Below are 23,130 nucleotides of genomic sequence, written 5' to 3' on the forward strand. Positions count from 1 at the left end.
TGAAATGACTTTCTTAATCAACAAAGCTTTGTTTGGCTGCTGGTTATGTTCACTTGCAGAAATATGTATTCACATTTTCTCTTTTTAATTTGTCAAGTGGATCAATGATGAGAGAGAAGTTAATTTGTTTGTGAAATGAGGGAATATTCCTCTGAAAAAGTGTGCATGTATGTGTGTGTGCGTGCGTGCGTGCATGCGTGTGTGCTGTAGCAGCTCTTACAAATCTAAAAAGTAATGGACTCGTGTTTTAAGAGTGAAAGAAGGACTCCAAGTACTAAGGCCATATCAGTAGCTAAAATATGCCGAGTGCTTTTGCATTTTAGAAAATACATGAAGTATCTCTTTCATCTTCAATGATCTTGTGAAGTTGATTTTATCTTCATTTTACAGATAATGAAACAATAGTTCAGAGAACTTGAACAACTTTTTTCCTTTTTTTGTTGATGCTGGAAAATGTTTTCACTAGTCAGTATTTTAAGGCTTTTCTTTGTATATCCTCCAGATAACAATTCTACACTCCCTTCTCCCTTAACCCTAAGTTCACTTTAGCCAACCACATAATTACTTTATTTTTTATTAAGGCTTATCACCCTATTAAATTAGCTTATATGTTTAATAGTCTTAACATATGACCTCATTTAATATAAACTCCATGAAAGCAAGAAATTTGTCAGCTCTTTTCAATGCTGTATTTTAGGACATAGAATAGTGCCTGGCATACATGAGATTTTCAATATATATTACTGGCTGAAAGAAATAATGAATGAACACCACCAGGTGCCCTGCACTCAGCAAAGAAATGGGGCTATGGGCAGGAAAGAGACATGGCTCCTGCTCTCAAAGAACTCACAGCTTAACTCGCAGCATAGGACCATGACTCTTAATTGGGTAGACTGAAGATGCTTTATATCAAGTCCATATCCCCTCAACCTGTCATTCTTCTCTTTTTGGCGTCCTGGCCTCCTATTTCTGTGCCACACCAAGTCACCCTTGCCATTAAGGTCCTTATTTTGATAGCAACGTGTTTTGTTTTGTTTTGTTTTTGTTGCACTGCCCCAGCCCAGCAAAATTTGCCTGTGTGGCCACTCAGCGTCTGCTACTGCAGGTCCCCTTTGGTTGGTGTTTTCCCCTCTGTGGAATCACCATCATTTTAGATTTTGAAAAGTAGAAACAGCAATGGACTCATTTCCAATCATGATTTTAGCATTGAACATTTAGCCCAGGGTCCTTCTGTCTTGAGGCTGTTCTGCTGGCCTTCACTCAATCATTTCTATGGGCGTAGGACACCCAGAACACAGCATGCCGTGGTGAAGTGCTTTGTGTCTTGTCTTTCTGAGAGAGACGCATATCTCTTTAGGGTTTATATCTGTCCTAAATTACTAGAATTGGGGTGGGGATAGAAGACCAGCAGGCTGATGTCTGCTCAATGCCATAGTTACTCTCAGGTGTATGATAACTGGGAAAGTCAGGCTCAGAATTTCCTTTTTCATTAAATGAGATTCTATGTTTATATATATTTTTATACTTATGTTTATGGACAACACAATATATTGTCCTGGCTCAATCAGCCAATTGATGATAATAGAATGGGCTTAAACTTTCTTACAGGTTGGTAAGCTAAGTGCTTTTAGGTGAAATTCTTTTTTTTTAATTTAAATTTAATTTTTTTTTATTGGTGAAATTCTTAGACACACAGAACCTCTGTTTCTTCATGTATAATGTGGGGATCTAAGTACACTTACTCCATGTTATTGCTGGGAGGATTAAAGGAAGTGACACCTCAACATCACACCCCAGATCCCACCCTTGGCTCACCTTCCTCCTGCTCCCCTGTGATCAGTCCTGTGCAGGTGCAGCAGCTGGAAGGGAATCAACCTCCCCCAGGCGCGCCCTGACAGCGCCTCACCTCATGGCTGCGGCAGGTCGATGCATTCGCTGTCTGGGTCTTTCCTTGTGAAGTTGAGGATCGGGGAGTGACGGGAACCTGCTCAGGCCTCACATGTGCTCCACCCCATGGGGAAGTGATGAGCTCTGCAGCAATCTTTGACAACTGAAAAATACGGGCTGAGATAAAGCCTTTCCCTTTTCTCCTTTTTGGAAAGATCGCCCGGGATATAGTTAGGAAGCTTTTTGGAGTATGATGCAGTGAGATTAAGCAAGTCAGCTCCACTCAGAGGGCACCAGCCTGCTGATGCAGCCTCCTAGCGGCTTTCTGTCCCTTCCTGCCTCCTTGCCTTTGCCCCCCACCCGTGCTCCCTGGGATTGCACTCCTTAGCATCACTGTGGCCCATGAATTTTTGCCTCAGGCTTCACCTTCTGAAGGCAGCCTAAAACAGAATGTCAGCCTGGCTCAAATAAGTGCTGAATGTTTGTCATGATTATTATAATCTACGACTAATAGAGTGTTAGAAATTGCTGATGCCAACAAAAACAGGTAAAGGTAACATTTTGTTTAACGAGAGTGTTTTCATTTTACAAACTCTATGATTACTTTCAGGAGACAATCTACAATCTATATTAACAAAAGATGTCCTATCTAATGCTATATACCAGGTTAAAAATTATGTCCAATAGGACCTTTTGATGACATCTCTGAGGTGATAACTTGTATTTGACTCCTTTTAGTCAAAGCGGGTTAGAAACCATTATTCACCGTGGTCACAGGTTCCTAAAGATGCCACACCAGTAGAAAATATTTTTCTTGAAGTGTTTCGATTGGAATGTTCTCCCCACTCCACCAAATTAGCTTTCTGTATTATAGTGATATGTGCATTCATGCAGGAACTACCACAGTGTGAAGCCAAGAAAAATCCCAGTCACTAAAAAGCTAATTACTAAGTCCACAGTGGTGAATACTAAATGAGAACCAATATGTATCTCCTTATGCATCGACTCATAGACATAAAGGAGAATTCCAGATTGAACTTTACAAACTAAAATGATTTCTTATATTCTGTCCTACTCCTGGATCTCTTCTTTTAAGACTCTTTAAATTTAAGATCTCTTCTTTTAAGACTCTTAATTTACAGGAACAGCCATATATTGGTCCTGAATGTTATGATTAGAGGACTATTCTGGTCTGAGAAATCCATTGGGAAACAAAAATAAGACCCAAGTTCCTACTTGGATCTTCTGATCCCCAGAGCTTCTTCCATTGTGATTAGTTGTTTACCAAATTTTTCTCTATTGAATATTCTTTCAGTTTAAATGACATACACTCTTTCTCTAAACTGAAATGAATTTCTCCTTTTACAGCTATTTATTTAGTTGATAATACATTGCTCATTCTCATTAACTGCTTTGTAAGGGTTCCCCAATTATTTCCCAGGCATGGGCTTGGAGTTGTCTAACAATACTCTTTAACAGCAGGGAGCATATAGTTTCTTTTTTCCCCTTCCACAAACTGCCTAGGGTAGTGCCTACCACAAGCTCATCGGAGTAATTCGTTTTTATGAAAGCCTAATGAAGGCCTTTTGTTTTTCTAAATGCACGAACTGACTCATGTCTTGGTATTTCCCTTATAAACAGGAGGCATAATTAACTGCGCTCCAATGTTAAACAAATACAAGCTATTTTAGGGAGGATAGTGGTCGTTCTTTAAAGTCACTGTACAAAGCGCAAAGATGACTCTGTCAAGCGGCGTGGTAGAAGTTGTGTTGTCGGTAATTGTGAAGGAATAAAGCCCCGCCGGTGCAGCATCAGAAACGCTGCCAAAGCTGAAAAGTACCTGGCTGGCTTTTAAAGGGCAGGAATACAATACTCTTACTAAGACACGCTTTATAGAGTCCAATTCACAGCCAAGGAAAACAGCTTTTGGAGCTTTTGGGTGTCCATAAACAGCTAGATGAATGCAAGGAAGCCAAAACCAGGGATGAGTGGGGTATTTAAATGCTCAGCTAGCTCAGCTGCCACAGTGTCCTCGCCGCACAGAGAACACCAGGGAACGCCCTACATGTTTGTAATTTATGGGAAATTACATGTGGGGGACTGAGAGAGGACACTAATGAAATAGCCAGTTCTCATGTTATAAATTATGAAAAGATATCCGCTTGTTTTCTCAACGTGATCCTAGAACATGATGCTAGAGAGAGAGGGAGGGAGGACAGTCTAGTAGTGACCCTCTGATAATGCCTTGTGGTCACTCAAGTCCTAGGTGACAATTGCCCGTTGATAAGCCGGTTCAAGTGTTTTCTTAGCCAAGACACTTCAAAAACCTTGCCAAGAGAAAAGGGTATGTGGCAGTAAGTTGTAAAGTGATAAAAAGCAGACATGGGTGGAAAATATTTTATCAAGAAAGATAAAATGAAGAAATTATATGAATATGATAACAGCACAACAAAGAATATTTTATAGAAACAGTTTTGTAATGTTGCCAGCTTCTAAGGCGAAATGAATGTAGAGCAAATGGGTTGTATTTCAAACACATACCATTACACTGAGCAACGGTTACATTTTACTACCCGAGTCACATTTTTTCACTGATGCAATAAAATTTGCAAATTACAGAGAAAAACATAGGATTCATATATATATATATTTTCAAATTTAAGATGGATTTTATGGTTAACGGTCCCATAAAAAAGTTTTTGAAATGTTTTGAACAGTGTTTTAGCTCTGAGGAAGTGCCATACTGTTTACAACCAGGACTGAAACATGAAGTCTCCTCTGGTTGTTGCACTCTTGGGGTAACCCTAGCACTTTTTAATGGGGAGATTTTAAGATGTAAGATGTCTATAATGGTTACATTTAAATGGTTCATAGTGATTATAATAGTGCAATAAGACTTCATAGATTATAAATTGAAAATGCTTTTTGTGATTCATAGAGTTCCATCTATATATGACAAGCTAGTTCTATCTTTCACTATTTCTTTTTTTTGGTTAATGCTCATGCAAGGGTATTTTTGGCCATTGATTTTCAGAGAGTGGGAGAAAGAGACAGAGAGAGAGAAACATTGATGTGAGAGAGACATCAATTGGTTGCCTCCCACATGTGCCCTGACCAGGGGGGAGATCAAGCCTGCAATCCAGGTACGTGCCCTTGACCGGAAACGGAACCCATGACCCTTCTATCTGTGGGCTGACGCTCTAACCACTGAGCAACACTGGCCAGGGCCTACCTTTATTATTTCATTTGGTTTAACTCCTAGGAAGCACTCAGTCGTTATTAGTGTTCTTTGGAAGGCATGGATCTTAGTGGCTCCTGTGGTACCTCCCACAGTACCCTGCACCCTGCAGGTGCTCCATTCATATTGGCTGGCTATTTATTTTGTTGATATCTTTTCACATTTGTTTTTATATGTAACTTTACTTCTCAAGCCATTCTAGTTTGGCTAGAGTCAGGGATTGGGAGGATGGTGCAGAGAGAGGGGCTTGAATTACATTAGAAGTAGAAATAAAAATAGACTGAGCTCCACTAGAGGAGTCTGTGGAATGTCTGCCCGTCAAATTCCTTCCAACTGGAAGAGGCAACGAGAGGTGCACTGTTTCCTCTGAATGGACGCTCAGCCTCTTGCCCCAGGTTCTCTGCCTTCTCTGCCTCCCTATGTAAATGTGCCGCCTCAATTATTTTCTCATTGTTGAGGTTTGTGACCACTTTTTAAAATCGTTCTTCTTGTCATGCATGAGGTTGACCCGGCCATTCCTAAGGCTGGTGATGCTGACCAGGTAACTCTCCGGCAGCAGAAAATTCCCATTAATGCACAAGGGCTCTCATCACCTCAGGGTGCGTTTCCTCCCTCATCAGGGACACTGTCTCAGCTTTGTGTCAGTCAGAATAGGCTAGGTTGAGTCGAAGTAACGAACAACCCCCAAATATCAGAAGCTTACAACAAAAAGGTGCATCTCTTGCACACATTGTATGTCCGTCATGGGTCACCTAAGGTCTCTGTCCCATAGCATCACTTCTTCCCTCCAAAATACCAACTTAGAACATTGGCCAGAACCATGGAAGAGGGAAAAAATAACTTGGTGCTATACTCAGGCTCATAAATCTCCTATTCAGAAATGACACTATTGCTTCTGTTCACATTTCATTGGCCAAAGCAAGCCAGGTGGCCAACTCTGACTTCCACACGGTGGGGAATTAAACCCTCCTGCTGGCAGAGAAACTCAGCATTGGTGAAGAGGGCACATTCTACAACCGAGGCTAAAGGATGGCCACTGTTTTTCTCTTTTTAACTGTCCTCCATTACTTGGTAGAGAAACCCAGCCCAGGTCACTAGCCATCAGCTCCAATCTGCATTCTTTCTGGGAGGCCTATGAATACTTTTACACATGTTTGGCCCCTAGTTGCTCACCTTTGGCTTCCAACTTGACCTATGCTAGCTCCCACGGTCATTGCGCAGACTAGACTCTTTTGGGGACTCTTGCCACAAACACACTTTGATTACATGGGATGTATACAACTATGCCTTGCTTCCTGTTTAATCAACAATAACAACAGCATTAATAACAAACACTTCTGTGCCATGCACTGTTCTAAGTTGCTTTATATGAACTAATACATATAATCTTCACGAGAGTCCTATGAAGGTAGGTGTTATTATTATCATCATTTTACAGATGGGATGGTTGAGTCACAGAGAGGTTAAGTAAGCTGCTCAAGGTTATTCAGCTAGAAGGTGATAGTAGCACTGATATTTGAGCCCTGTAGAGTCTGATTCCAGAGTGTGCATGCTTAGCTGTTTTGCTATGATGTCTCTTAAAGAGAATGGTTTCAGTAAAATGCTTAGCACAGTGGCTGGGACATATATATATATATAAAATATGTCTTTATTGATTTCAGAGAGATGAAAGGAGGGGGAGGGAGAGAGAGATAGAAACATCAATGATGAGAGAGTCATTGGTCAGCTGCAGCCCACAACCTGGGCATGTGCCCTGACCGGGAATCGAACCCCGATCGCCTGGATCCCAGGTCGATGCTCAACCGCTGAGCCACGCCCGGCCGGGCTGGCTGGGACATATTAAGTTCCCAGTACATGATCATTGCAGCTACTGATGCTCAAATTGGCCAGCTTAACCTTTTCTTTCTTCGAAGGATTGGGATGTGTTTTTCCTCTAATAACTGTTCAGTCTTCACAGAATTGCGACAAGGTAGGCATGAGCCAGGCAGGGCTGCTGCCATCTAGCAGGAGATAGCTCAGAGCCAGTGATTATGCACGTGGGCTTGCGCATCCTCTTGTCTGCCATCGATGCGCTGACCTTATGCCGTATCCAAAATGCAGTGGGAACTTTACCCGGCAAGGATAGAGTTCAGTATGAGTGTGCTTATCTCGCTGGGTTATTTCTCTGTACAGGAATATGAAGCTAATTTGTAGGTGATATTATATTTTCATCTCATGCTTTATATGCAACCTCTATCCATGTTAATGGGAATTTTTTTGTGCTTACTCTAGGGAAAATTGATTCCAATTATTGAGTATAATTTATTCCAACCCCTTGATGGAATAATTTATACTCTTGAGATACTCTCGAAATGTATAACCAATAGGGATCTCTATTTATACACAAGTTTTTACACATCTTTCAATTAAATAAGAAATCCAAGTGCAAAACCCATCACTCAAGGAAAGCATATGTGTTTGTAACACTCCCGAGAGGTTTTTTGGTCCATAAACCAATAAATGGATTACACTTACCAGGCAAAAATTCTTCTCTCAGGTCCCATGTGGAGCTCCTATTGACTTACCTGTGAGGCGGCTCACAGGGGATGGGAGGTACTTTAGGCTGCAAAGTGAGAAATGGTTATTTTTTAAAATATAATCTGTTTTAGGGCTTCAATATTGATTGCTATAAAGAATATATTTATCAGGATACAACCTATTATATGTTTAAATATACATTTATTTGTTTATAAATACTACAGACAATAGACCTTTTAGCAAGGAATAGTGAGTTTGCCTTTTAACATAAAGGGTGGCAGTTGTGTGTGTCTTCAGATGCAGAAATGAAAGAACAGGGTAAAGTCACTGTGTGGGTTTTTATTAGCAGTCATATCACCACACCTTGAATGTAAGATAAGAGACATTATACTTTTTTTTTTTTACCTCAACATTTCTAGAATTTCAAGAAAAACTAAAATGAAAGTTTCTTATACCAAGCATTGCAGTTTATATTTTTTACTTAAATTGTATTATTTATAATAAAAATGACCTATGGGGAAAATGGTGTTAATATAAATTCCAGTCTGTTTAACATAACTTTTTGAGGTGGCTTCCTTGTAGTGAGTGGTTTAATATCTGTTGTTAGTATATTTTGTAGTAAATTTCCGTTGTAATATTTGGGGAGAAGATAAAACCATCCATTGTAAAGAGTCACTGTTTGATAGAGAAATTTAGGAACTATGTAGCTTTCTGATATTCAGAATAGCCAAGTGTATTTTTTGAGAGTTTCAAAGTCTACAAAACAATTTACAAATGTGTGAAATTGTTGCTAAATACCAATTTGTTTTGAGTGTGACCCAAATATTTCTTATATGTCTTGGAGACACAACACCACAAGACACCAAACACCAATTCAGTTTCTGAATAAAAACTATGGTTTTTGATTCAAGACTTCAAAAAATGAATAAGAACATTTACCTCATTAAAAGAATATTTTAAAATTTTGAAATAATTTGTATTTTCTAGTATAGAAATATTTCCAGGGCTTGGGGGGGGGGGGGGGGACAGAAAATCTCATGTCCTGAGTGGTAAATATTTAGATAAGCATATATAACATTTATTTATTTTTTATCTATGAAGGCATTTAACATATTAGTAACAGTGACTCTAGGTACTATATAACAAATTAAAAAATATTTGTTTCTTGAATATGAAATGTTTAATGTGTAAAGCCAAACATGATCTTCCAGCCATTTTTCCTGCCACTCGATCAAGTCAGCAGATCCTGTGTGTGGCTCTTGTTAATATATTAGCTTGTGTTCAGATAATTTGTTCAGACTTAGTTTCATCAGCTGCTTATTTTTTCTGAGCCAGCCCTTATTGTTGAAAAACTCTCAGTGAATTCTCTTTGTCATCCTCTCTTTTAATATTAAAAAATGATTTCAGCATTTGCTAAAGACATAATGAAACGGGCAAAATCCAGTGGCAACTGCAGACTGGTGCGGCCCTCAGCAGGCACTCCTGGACACACCCAGTATGCGGTCCCATCGTCTGATTTCTTCCAGGCCCTGGAGATGTGCTGCACTTCTGCTCATACCCATAAAGCAGAGGAGCTCTGGCATTTATTTTCTGTCCACAGCCCACTCTGTTGCCTTCTCTCCTATGGCTTTCATGTAGACTTTTAATGGAATGTCCTGCTCATGATTCTGTGACTGTTGACAGGAGCAGAACACAAGAATCCACTCACCATCTATCACCCTGACCTCTCCTTTTCCAAAAGCATTTGAATTCTTTTTTTAAAAAATTATCTTTATTGTTGAAAGTATTACAGATGTCTCCTTCCCCCGTCATTAACCCTCCCCCCCATTTCCCCCAAGCCTTCCCCACACTATTGTCTGTGTCTATGGGTTATGCATATGTGCATATAAATTCTTTGGTTAATCTTTTTCCTAAGCATCAGAGAAACTGAGCAAGTTGATCTGAAAAACTTCTATGGAGATAAAACAGTATACACACACACACACACACACACACACACACACACACACACACTCCTTCAGTCAATTTAACCTAGATGAATGACACCAAACTTATAATGGTAATGAGAAATGCCAGACTTTTATTTATCTTTGAAAAACAGACCAGAAAATATACTCTTTTGATTGTATATTTTGGATGTTAACCAGTAGCCCCTTAAATTATGAGAAGCCAAAGGCTCTGAATTTCATTGTTTTATCATAGGGTATCAGGTTTAGGCTTGTGTTAAAAATTTAACTTTTAAAATGATTTTCATATATGGAGAAATAAGATAGTAATTTTAGTTTTATATTTTTAGGTTCAAGGAAATATTTTTCTTAAACAATGACAACAAATATTTCCATTTAAATATATTTAATAAATAATAGCTAAGTGCTAAAATAATAAATCTTCATGGCCAGATTCATTCAGTTTCTTGTCTAAAGTCGCACAGTTAGTTAGTGATAATGTCAGGGCTTGGGATCTCGATTTTGTGATCCTTAGTCCTGCATTCTTTCCATCCCAGCTTGAAAGCAGCTCCAGGGACCTGGCACTGACTATGTTAGTTTTTATTAATGAGATTTAACCAATATAAGCCAATGACTACACAAGAAGGGCTTGAGATAACTAGTTCAGTCATCGAAGTACAAAGAACTGATGGCCCAGAAAAGACCAGTGTATAATAAACTTTCACTGGGGCAGAAAGAGTAGCTGAGGTGCTCTGGTTGCTGGTCTTGGAATCAGCTAGGTTTCCTCTCAAGTCCTTGTTTACTACTTAAGAATTTTGACACCTGAGTGAATTATGTAATTTCTGCTAAATTTCAGTTTCTTCATCTGTAAAGTAGGAATGATGACAGTATCTATCTCATAGAGTGGTGGGGAAGATGATTATATGCGATGATCCTTAGAATTGTGTCTAGCCATAGCAAACACTTAATATATGTTTTTGCTGATGTCATTTTTAAGTTATTATTGTTGTTATAATTATATCAACTTGCAATTACATTGAAACAAAAAATAAATGACCCACACAGATATATACGTGAAAGCCATCTTATTAGATATATATCAGAATTCACATCCTAAACCATACATGGTAATAGTTGAGAATATTCATTTTCTTTTAAACATTTGTAGAGCATTTACTATGTGCCAAACACGATTCTAGCCACTTTACAAATATTAGCTTGCTTATCTTAACAACAACTCAATAAAGAAGGTGCCATTGTCCTCTTTATTTCAAGATGGGTAAACTGAGGAAGGAAGAGGCTGGCAGGTGAAGGAGCCAGAATTCAAAGCCTGACTGTGTTCGAGCTCCTGTGTGTTTAACCACCACCTGCCTGCCTCACGTGGAAGGACCAGCTCGCAGCGTGGCGCTGTCCTGCTTATCTGTGGGCACAAGACATTCCCAAACCAGAAGAAGTGGGATTTAAAAGCCAATGTAGAAATAGAACCCAATTTACATAAATATCTTTGAAGCACTAGTGCAAACAATCTACTATTTCAAAAGAAAAATAGCAGTTGAAAAACTGTGTCTCTTGAGACAGTATAAAATAAATCATTAGAAGAAGTGATTAGAGGTAGTATGTATATGAGCATAGTGTATATTCTCTGTGTATAAATATTTACAAACTTTTCCTATTTCTTGGCTCCACTCTTGTGTATATGTGTATTTGTAACATCACATGCAAACGTGAGAGGATTTAACATCTGGCTAAAATAACATTTGAATATTTTTACCTTTAGTCTCTGGTATGATTTTAACAAACGACTAATTTCCATTTGCAATTATTATGGCAATAGGACAACACAGAATATTTTTTTCTAAGCTAAAATATGGGCAAGTATGATAAATACAGAAACATTATTTTCAGGGCTTTTACATTTAATTATACAATAGCTCATTTGCATTCTGTTAAATGCTGCTGGTTATTACTTGGAAATATGTTCCTGAGAATGATAGTCAAGTTTATATTTGTACAATAATTCAGTTAGAAATCTTTTCATGTCATTAAGAGGATCAGTTTGATGATTCCCAGAGTAGAAATCTTTCTCTATATGAATTAGTTTACTTTATGTTATAATTTAGACTATGTAGAAATAACGTAGCTAAAAAATTGAAATCTTGTTATCTGTGGAAGCACTGAAAAAATATTCCTGAGCCATCTCTCACTAGCCTTAGCTGGTAAGGCGCATGCAGGCGTATATGATGGGTCACCGCACACGTAAACTGTGCCCTCACTCTTCTGTTGCTGGAAATAAGTAACTGACAGTTCTAGCTGAGAGCTCAACTTTATTGCAGATGATCCAGGAGCTGTTTACGAATGTCAATAGCCAGGGTGTAAGAAATAGAAAAATGTGCCAGTGTCCGCCGAATGAAGATCGATAGTAAGCACTGCCCACGTCGCCAAGTTTTGATCGCTAACTTACTGCCCTTTTTCTCTCCGGGCAAATGAATCATTTTAAATAGAAGCAAACCGATCCTCCCATTAGCGAGTCTAAATCGGTAAAGCAACATCTATTTTCAGAATCTTTGTAGCTATAAAGGGACCTTTACAGTTTGCAATGCTTCGCCCTGTCCCAAAATGACAGCATTCTGTTACAAATAGATGATCTGAGCCCCGGTGCCAGCGTCTCTATTGTGGAACGGTTGGTGGGGAGAGCCGACAGCTGGGAGGAGTCCGGCGTTTTGAAGGTTACGATCCCAGCAGTTTCATAAGTGCTTTATTTCAGTTCTCCTCTGGCTGCGGGAGGGACAGGTGCTGTCTGGGTCTGATTTCACTGGTCTTAATTCCTTATCTGACCTGGTAGTCAATCAAGGGCATGGGAGACGGGGAACGAGGGGGAGATGGATGGGTGGCAGAAGGGAGCGGGGCTAGAGCGCAGGGGGAGGGGTGCAGCGTGTGTGTGCATGTGTGTGCGTGCGTGTGTGTGCGTGCGTGTGTGCGTGCGTGTGTGCGTGCGTGTGTGTGCATGTGTGTGCCTGTGTGCGTGTGCGCGCGTGTGTGTGCATGTGTGTGTGCGTGTGTGCATGTGTGTGTGCGTGTGTGTGCGTGCGTGTGTGTGCGTGTGTGCGTGTGCATGTGTGTGTGTGCGTGTGTGTGTCGTGCTAAGCGTCTGACTTTTCTCACCGAGGAACTGGCAGCTCTGCCTATCCCCCCGCGCTCTGTGTGTGCGAAAGGCCGCCCTGTGCAAAATGGATTTCTGAGTGTTAACCACCATGTTCTTCTTTTCCAAAGGGTCTTCTGTAGGATTTCATTTGCAGAGCACAGAGGGCAATATCTAGGGTAATTCCAGGGCTTAGTGGCTGTGATCTTTTGTCAACTCTCCTTGTGAGAGAAATTAAACTTGGCCTGAGCACCCATAATCGCAAGGTATGCAGCGCCATTCCTGGCCAGTGGGTGGGAAATAATAAACCAGACAAGCATTCATGAGAAGGGAAAAATGAGATGTCATAATATAATAAGAAGATATTCATAAATCTTTCAATTTCTCAGCAACAGAGAATTCCCACTTCAGTAAAAGGCTTTGAGCAGATTTATCGAGTCTTCAAGAAAAATATTCTTACTTTTATGAGATTTGACTCTCTAGGCTAAAATGAGGTATATTTAAAAGGAGAACAGCCTTGCAAAAGCAAGAAAACTACTAATAAGGTGGAGTTAATGTGACACTAGCCACTGGTCTTTTGATGGAAGACCGGGTAATGCCTGTGATATGCAATGAAAAAAATCTGAGCACAAACACGAGTACTGAGTTATACCTTTGAATGCGTGGAAGGAATATACTGACCTATGTCATGCTTCCTAAAACAGTAGCCCAGACAGTTTTATAGCCTCTTGTAATTGTCAAGCAATTTCATTTTATTTCAATACAATCAAACAACAACCGTTTTCACTTAAGGCACTTGTCAGAAATAAAGCTTTCATAATTGTAGTGTGTCGATAGACTGATTTTCTATAGGATGTTCTAAGTGTGACCAAAGCAGTTTATGCTGAGATATAAGCATACCAGGCTACTTCCATTCATATCGCCCTGTGTGTTTTTGATCTCTGAAATCCAAATAGGTATGTTAAGATAGGGACAACTCTACTCATGGTTAGTAGCCAATAAATATTTTTAGGTTTTTTTTGGTTTGTTTTTTGTTTTTGTGCTGAGTTCAGAATTTCCCAAATCTGCTTGTTGCAGATCAAACCAAGGTGTGATATGAAGAATGTTTTCAGTGGGTGGGAAAACTGAGACTTCTCTCAGTTGGAATATCTTAGAATTGAACCAATGTTTGGACATCCTTCAAAGTGGAAAGCACACTGGAGCTACTTTCCATGCCAGCATGTTATACTCTTGACCTTGGAGATAAACTGGCTCTGAAACTCATCTCAAGACTTAGGTTGTGACTGTGATTGTGATCCGATTGGTATTCATGTTAAGACGCTGCTTGCTCTCTAAGAAGGCCATGCTTGTCTCTGGGAAAGTACAAATACTTGGCATGTCTGAGGAGAGAAGGCAAATTTGTGGCCTTTAGATTACATTCAGATCAAAGAGCAAAACTTGAGTGGGCAAAATTCAGTATTAGTTTCATATTCTAAATCATCTGCTAATGTTTGGTGATTAGCGTTATCATAGAGTATGCTGATCCCTAACAGTACATCTTAGAATAAAAATACCTAAAACTAATTTTTATATTTTGAATGAGAATAAACAATGTTGGCTATCATGCACTAAAATCTTGTTTTAGGTGACTTAAATACAGCCTTTTCTTTATCGCTTTGAAGGAACACAAGTTACTCCTGACAGTGAAAACAGAGACAACACTATAAAATCAGAGATAATTTGCAGCCAGAATACTCTAAAGTAAACCAAAAAGTGATTACTTCAGATAACAGCAGGAAGAGTGAAAGAATAAAATATACTTGACCCTAAAAACTAATTTAGAGAAGTTTGTTCCATGTATACACTTGTTACTTTAAACTGCAAGCTCCTGTCAGCCCAGCCAGCCCAGCACGGTGGGCCGTCTACACACACAGCAGACACTGGCTCTTTGTGACCCCTCGGCCTCCAACAGCAGCTACTGCACAAACTAGCAGATAAAGAAAGTACATTTTGGGAGTCGCTGTTATTAAAAATAAAACATAAGTTGCTTTTTTCTGAATTAAGTAGCCCTAAGTTAGAGGTGAGGTATATTTAGACCAGGCAACTTGCAGGCTAGGTACACTTAGGAAGAAGGAAGTAGTTTGTTTACCTCGAGCACTTTGCGGTCGTTCTGCCAGCAGTTCACGCCGCGCGTTCTCATCTCTGGCCGGGTGCGGGATGGGGCATCCCTCCCATTTAGTTAGCAGGACAGTATGAGACACGTGCGGTTCTGGAGAAGGAAAGATTTCCCAAGGGCTCCCTGCTTATGGTATTTTGGAGTGCTGTTGTTTGTGAAGGATCTGATAACTCTTAATTCTCCTTGTGTTCCCTGGCATGGCCATGGTGTAGACAAAGCACTTTAATTCCACGGGCTGTCCAAATACCATGGAACAGCTCAGCTCTGATAACATGATGGGAGGTGATGAAGATCGAGGGGCAGAGATCGACTTCCCGCTTTCCTAAATTAGCCGCATGCTCCAAAGAAACGTGCTACGGGGCCCTTTGATTTTAAAACTTTCTCGTCTTATGTGTGAATCCTCTCAACTTCTTTGGAGAAAAAAGCTTTTCTCCTAAGTATTTTATGTTTGACTGGTACTTGTTGTCGCCTCCCATGGCTAATTTTGTGCCATTTATTACCCTCCCTTTTACCCACCTGTTACTTTGAAGCAAATCTTAGACATCATTATATTTCATTCGTAAATGTTCTACCAATTATTCCTAAAAGATAAATATCTTTTTAAAAATAACCACAATGTCATGATCATATCTAAACATGAGTAATAAATCCTTAATATGGTTAAATACTTAGGGATTGTTTAAATTTCTGATCGTCTCATTTAAAAAAAATCATAATTTTTTAGTTTGTTTTTTGAATTGGATGAAAAACTGCCCACACATAAAAATTGGTTAATATTTCCTTTAAGACTTTTAACCGGAAGGCTTTTTATTCGATCTTTTTTTCTCTTTTACCTGTCTGTAGTTTATTTGTTCAAGAAGCTACATGTTTTTTACTCTTCGGATTACATCCCTGTAGTGTCCTTGAACATGTTCTTCTCTCCTATGTGCTTTGAGCGAGATTAAGATTTTACCTTTAAATTATTTCACTCTTTGAATTATATTCTTGTTTATAAACATAGTACACCAGAGTCGTTTTTTAAGTGAACCATTTAAGATGCTTAAAAATGCTAACCCCCTTGTCACACTACCAGTGGTTCTCAAAGTGTGGTCTCTGGACCAGAAGCAGCAGCAGCACCTGGGAACTTGGTAGACACGCCGATTCTCAGGCCTGCCCCAGACCTACCAACTCAGGCACTTTGGGGGTGGGATCTAGCAGTCTGTGTCTCAGCAAGCCATCCCGGTGATTCTGATGCCACTTACAGATCATTAGTACTCATTTTGTTGGCTAGATGTATTTTTTTAAAGTTCAAAAAGTTTTGGCATTTATAAAGAAACAACTGTGTAAGTAATTCCTGGAGTAGATTGCCAAATAAGTTATTGTTTTTAATAACAATACCATTGCTTTGCTAAATAAAGTGTGTCCCTTCTAATTCTTCCTTCTTCAACCCAAAGTATGGCCCTAATTCTTCAGTTTCCACAGTGAAAGGAAGATAAGAAATCCAGTAAACAGAGATCTAATGCACAGTATAATGAAAATAGACAATAATATTGTACTATAATTATGTAATAAGTATTGTTACAATGGCAATTATATTACAATATATACATGTACCAAAGTAGCTTGCTCTGCACCTTAAATTTGCACAGTACATGTCAAATTTATTCAATTGAAGGTAAAAAGAGTTGGTATTACTAATTTTCTAGCATTCTGTTAAATTTGCCAGCACCCTATTTAATCTGACCCCTGCTGTTAACTCTCACTGCTGCTTCTTTTCACAGTCATGACCTGATTTAACACATAACTTCTCATTATTCCTGGAGCAAATCCAAGATTCTTACCCTGTAGTTCAAAGCTCCACACCCGTGTACCTTAGTTTCATCCATGCTAACATGTAACATTTGAACCTCTCTGTTCTACTTAACTTTTATTGGCTTCCTCTTAGAAAAGCTCCCTATTCTTAAAAAGCTTCTGTTGCCCAAGTGCCCAAGAATGTATAGAACCTATTATGTTCCACATCTGGTTTTTTAAAAAGTCTTTCTGGATTAACCATATAATCTGAAAGTGGAACTCATTCTTGGCTAACCTAGTATTTTCCAGAAGCCTCATACGCCTAGACAAACACTAGTGTCACTGCAGGGGTTCATGGACAAGGGACAGTGGTGTAAAGATTAGAAGCCTGGACCAGTGGATCTGAGTCTTCTCCTGGCTACTTCCCACCTGCCAGCCTTAATTGCTTCATCTGCAACACAGTGAAAATAATAGTACCGACCTCATTGTGCTGTTGTGAAGATTAAATAATTAGCTATATAATATACTGTGAAGGGTGCCTATAGCATAGTTATCTTTCATTCTCTTATTATTATATTTGATGCCATAATTCCTGGGTAATTCTTGCAGGTTTGAAATTATGCCATTGGATTTCTGTTACATAATATTTCTGAATTCACTGCCACCTGCAACCTGGTGCTTCTTGAATTCAGTGATCTTCAAAATGCAAGTCCTTCAAATACAATAGCAAAAAACTATAATTCAGAGTAATGTGCAGCATCTAAATAAAAACTTCATGTATCAAAGGAAAAGAAAACCTTGTAGCTAGCATAAATGATGTAATGCATTGTAATGCAATGTAATGTAATATAGACTTTCACTAGCCTCTTACTTATGTACTGTGAAAACAAGTCGTTTACAAAAATGTACCTTCATTGTCTAGTTAGGCTGCTTTGGGTGACGGAGGAAATCAGTGACCTATTCTATCATCACTTGCAAATTGTAACAATTACTTGTGTTGAAAGTTCTTAAAGTCTAACTGGTAGTTTACAAAGAAAGCTTGAAAACTGAGACAAAGTGTTAATGGCCATGTGAAGGTAAATCTAAAAGGCACACTGACAGTTACGATTATTGCTTCTGGCAATACGGTATTAGCAGGTCAAATATTGTCGTTGTTTTTAGTTCTTGGTGTTTACTGCACTATGCTACAAATCAAACTAGTTATGAAATGCATGTAATTTATAATATATGACATTATTTCCCATATGACTGATATTGGTAAATATGAAATCACATTATCAAACACGCCAATAGACTAGTCCTCAGGTTGGCACTTTTGTAATTTACAAAGAATATTTAACTCCTTTATGGTTTTCAGATAAAATATTTCATGTTTTTGAAGGATTTTGTTAATTCCTGTTGTGAATGCTTGGCACTCTTGACTTTCTAAAATGCCACTATGTACATACGGGTGGGTTATTTGCATTGCTTCTGTGGGGAATCCCCTGGTTCTCTCCTGACCCAGAGTTAGGACCTGCCTTCCTATTTGGAGGGGAGATCAGCACCCAGGACCCCAGTGCACAGCCCATAGGCATTTTATGTGACTTTAGTTGCCTCCCAAGACCATTTTGATGAAAAGATTTACACAGGTTAACTTCTTCTTAGTGGCCCACAAAGGTGTGAGGAGGAAAGGAGTATTTCTGAAATAGTTGCTTTGGAAATAATCAAAAGAAAATGAGGCCTTTTTATTAGATTAGCTGAGAATCTGTCTTGGAAAGAAAGATTAAGGTAGAAAAAATGGGGACATTATAATTTGTCATGAGGTTGTTAATGAGGATGACATATGTTAACATTTGTAAAGGGTTCAGGATAGTGTCTGGCAGACAGTAAGTGCAACCTAAGAGTTGGTTACATAGTTATCATAATCTTTTGGCTATTTTTATTGTCAGTTGGTTATGAGGTTGCTTAGCAAAGATATTTGGGGGTAGAGTGGGCTGGTGAATACACTCCTCCCCTTTTAGAGTCTCATTTGTCTTTGCCTTTCTTTTTAGTCTCCAACTGCTCTCAGACCTGTGACTTGATGCTGGTAGACCCTAGGGAGTGGGGTCTGTGTGCATTTGAGAGCTATTACACAGTAGCCCAACTATATGTTTAGCTAAGTTTCAGGAGCTCAAATTACAAAATTTTATTTAAAAAGATCTTATAATTTTGAATAGTTATGTAAACGATCTAGGAATTATAGCATAGACTGAAAATGGAAATTAAATCACTTTCACATGTGTGCATGTACATGGATGCATATGCATATGTACACACATATATACACATACATACATACAACATGTGCAAGAGATGTTGAGCTCGAAACAAACCATTGTCCAAGCAGGTGATCGTGAATTTCTAAGACGGGAAAGAGGGAATGAGAATATAACACTATGTCTTTACTCTGTTTTTTAGTGTTAATTGTTGTAGGAATAGAAGCCTGGCAGCATGGAGGGGAGAGTGGTATATATTTTAAAATTTTATGCCAATAATAAAATAAATATTTCCCATGCATTAAAATCTGTAAACTGTATTGTATTTACAGGAGCAGGTCACATTGTAAGGGGAAATTCTATTTCCTGCAGTTGTATTTTTATCTCACCCAAAATACTTGTGAGGACCAATTAGTATCCACAACCTGCCATGTTCCTGTTAAGTGAACCTGGCACAGGAACATCCAGCTAATCCTTTGGCAGCCTTGTGTAAAGTACTTCGGAAGCCTGGTATGTCCTTGCTCCAACCTTAGCACATTTGAGCCAACTCTGGCCACTGGCTATTGGCCCTTTATTGTGCATTGGTGAATTTCTGGCACAAAATGAGTTGTGGGTATTACTAAGCAAGGGACACAATGTCACTTTTTGAGCTGTCCTTCAAGGCCTGATCTTTAGACCTTCAGAAACATTATCCTCAACTTCATGCCTTCAACATGAAGTACTCAGTTTTATCAAGTGCAAAAATGAGTCAATACTATCATTAGAAATAAAATATTCTCAAATAAGAGCCTACTGATTAAGAGCAAAATGCCGGAAGCAAACTGCCTGATTTGGAACCAAATCGGAAATCCTTTGGCCCGCTTCTCTCTGTGCCCACATTTCATCTTCAGTATCTTATGGGTGCTCGGGGACCCTGGGATGCCTTCTTATGGCCTTTGGTAGTAGAGTTGCAGGGCACCCAACTAGCATCACACTGGATTTGCCCTTATATTTCACATCATTAAGGGAGTAGGAGTCTTGGGGGTGGTAGAAGGGGTGCTCCCCAGGACAGGAGCACCTATGGCTGCCTCTTTCTCACCTGGGAAAGAAAGCGCAGCAGCCTTGGCTGGTGTGGTTGAGTTGGTTGCAGCGTGGTGCCAGAAACTGGAAGGTTGTGGGTTTGATTCCTGGTCAGGGCACTTACCTAAGTTGCGATTCAATCTCCAGTTGAGTGTGTGTGGACGCAACTAATTGATGTTCCTCTCTCACATTGATGTTTCTCTCTTCTTTCCCTTCTCCTCTCTCTAAAAATCAATAAAAACATATTCTTTGGTGAGGATTAAAAAAGAAAAGGAAAGGGCATCATAGCACTGTGGGGGCTGACATGGTCGGGCAGGTCTGAGTGCTGGTGCAACTTTCCCACTGATGTCTGTGCAAACTTCATCAAGCTACTTGGCCTTTCCTATCTCGGTTTTCTCATCTGTGAAATGGTGATGATAACAGCACTCACTTCAGAGGTTTGTTATGAGGATCAAGGAGATAATGAATGTACAGCATTTAGCACACTGCCTGGCTCATACATGTGTTCTTCTGGAGCTGAAAGGAAGAAAAATAATGTCGAACTATGGAATCCACCCTGGCCTCGAAGGAATGGATGCTCCTCCTTATAGGGATTTAATTTACCCAGCTGAGATTAATCTCCTACTAATTAGTCATTTCCATTTGGATCACTGGAGTTTTACCCTGGTTTCTACAGAAGACATGTTTCAAAGGAAGAACTTGCATGATTAATGCTACAAAAGCTATTTGTAGATGGCTTCTTTCAGATTTGGTCAAAGTCAGTAATATATCAGTAGATGACAGGCTGCATACTGAGACAGATTTGAAAGAGAGCACGGACAAAATTGAAATCATCAATTTTCATGAAGTTAACAAAGTTGCAGGAATCAAGTTTTGGTGTTACCACGTGGGCCGTGTTCTAGAACCTGCCACGTTCATGACTGAACGTGCGAGTGGCGATTTTATATACAGGTGATTTCTGAACATAAGAAGATAGACACTTAATGGCAACTGAAATCCTACCATTAAATCTGATATTCTTCTCATTGAATCTACTTTATGGGACACATACCCATGAGAAGCATGATGAGCGAGAAGCAAGTCATTCCTGTCTTTGTTCTTGGAAGGGCTCAGGAGCTGCTCCTGAATTTAGATGAGTACTGGCAGAATCACCCAGAACTCCACGGTATTCCAACATACTATGCATCGTCTTTGGCCAAGAAGTTGTTTGGCCATGGAGCAGACATACATAAAGATCATAAAAAAATGACTAAATCCACAACAGATCAACATCAATAATTCCTTTGTTTTCAAACACATTAGTAATCTTAAGAGCATGGATCATTTTGATGACCTTGATCCCAGCATTGTAATGACCTCCCCAGGCATGATTCAAAGTAGTTTATCCAGAGAACTCTTTGAAAGCTGTTGCACTGATAAGATGAAGGTCATCGTTATAGAAGAGTACTGGGTAGAAGGGACTCTTACCAAGCATTTTATGTCTGAACCCGAAGACACTACCGTGTCTGGACAGAAGCTACCTTTGAAAATGTCTGTTGACTACATTTCTTTCTCTGATCACACAGATGACCAGAAAACCAGTGCATATATTTGTGCTTTGAAACCACCTCATGTGATTTTAGTCCATGGAGAACAGAACAAAATGGCCAGATGGAAAGCAGCCCTGATTCAGGAAAATGAAGATAATGATGAAGTTCACAGAGGTTCGTAATGCTCAGAATACAGAAGCAGTGACCTTAAGCTTCAGAGGAGAAAAACTAGCCAAGGTCATGGGCTTCTTAGCAGACAAAAAATCGGAACAAGGCCAGCGGGTCTCAGGAATACTTGGTAAAAGAAACTTGAACTATCACACATTTTCTCCTTGTGATCCCTCCAATTATACTGACTTGGCCATGAGCACTGTGTAACAGACCCAAGCCATTCTGTATACCAGTCTTTTGAATTTGCTCTATTACAAGCTATAGAAATTGACAGGTGATGTAAAAGAATTAGAAATTCAGGAAAAGCCTGCTTGAAAAGTGTTCAGAAGTATTACTGTATTACAGGGACCAGGAATGGTGGTATTAGAATGGTTAGCAAACCCTTCCAATGATATGTATTCAGATACAGTAACAACTGTGATATTAGAAGTTCACTCAAACCCCAAAATAAGGAAGGGTGGCACGCAAGGGGTGTCTATAAAATTAGAAATGCATGTTTATAGGAAGAGGTTGGAGATCATGCCCCAGGGCATATTTGGAGAAGACTGTGCGAGATGGGCTGACTCTTACTGTCCGAGTGGATGGAAAAACTGCTAATACAAACTTGGAGACGTGGACTGTAGAGCGTGAGGAAGGGAGTGAAGGTGATGGAATCTGGCTGAGGGGTGGAGGGACTGTCCACAGAGGCTGTGTGAGGCCTTCCTCCAGTTTACTGAGGGCCTTATGTCTCTGCATATGCTCAAACGTTTTGCTAATGCTTGAATTTACTTCTGATGCTTAAAACGAAATACATTAGCTTCTCTGGGCTACCTCAGAGAAATAGTAGCCTATTTATGATAGACGTCAAATGGCTTTTATGCCAACAGCTTGAATCACCGATGAATTTGTCCATTACTTTAGAACTGCTGAATAAACTATTATTTTAGTATTTATTGATTTCACTTCAAGTCATGTATGCAGTTCCCAGTAAAACCTTGAAAATCTGCTCATAGCAGCTGAAAAAAAATTTAACTGGGTGGCCTGCATTTTTATTTGCTAAATCTGGAAATTCTAGCCCTTATATTCACTTTTTTTCTGATATGATGTTTAGTTTTCTACTTTTTCTTATATTTTTCTCATAAATGGTAATTTATCAACTTTTCTGCCTCAATAATGTTAAATATTAACATAATTTAGAGTTATATGAGAGGAGAAAAAATTATGAGATGCAAATGAAAAGAAAAGCTAAATTAATCCAAGTATATAAAAATACTTTTCATATTTCAGACAAACTTGGTACTAATCTGATTGTTATAGTGCAGTAGTCAGTAATGAACATAATGAAGACTAAGCGAGCATTTAGGGAAAATATGAATTCTTCCCAAACGTGACAGTTTTGATATGTTAGAGCATAAGCCTAAGAAAATACAAATTTTCTAAGTTGCACGTTTGTATTATTTTCTCTGCTAGTGTTATGCATATATTTATTTTGGTGGCATATTTATA

General features: G+C 39.2%; 1 pseudogene across 1 annotated transcript; it reads left to right on the plus strand.

Moving 5' to 3' along the window:
- Positions 1-20,479: 20,479 nt before the first annotated feature.
- LOC308565958 (cleavage and polyadenylation specificity factor subunit 3 pseudogene) lies at positions 20,480-22,426 on the plus strand (annotated as a pseudogene). Its single transcript has one exon. The product of its transcript is annotated as a cleavage and polyadenylation specificity factor subunit 3 pseudogene (transcript).
- Positions 22,427-23,130: the final 704 nt, after the last annotated feature.

Source organism: Miniopterus schreibersii (genome assembly GCF_964146895.1).
Source record: "Miniopterus schreibersii genome assembly, chromosome: 1".
Taxonomy (NCBI): domain Eukaryota; kingdom Metazoa; phylum Chordata; class Mammalia; order Chiroptera; family Miniopteridae; genus Miniopterus; species Miniopterus schreibersii.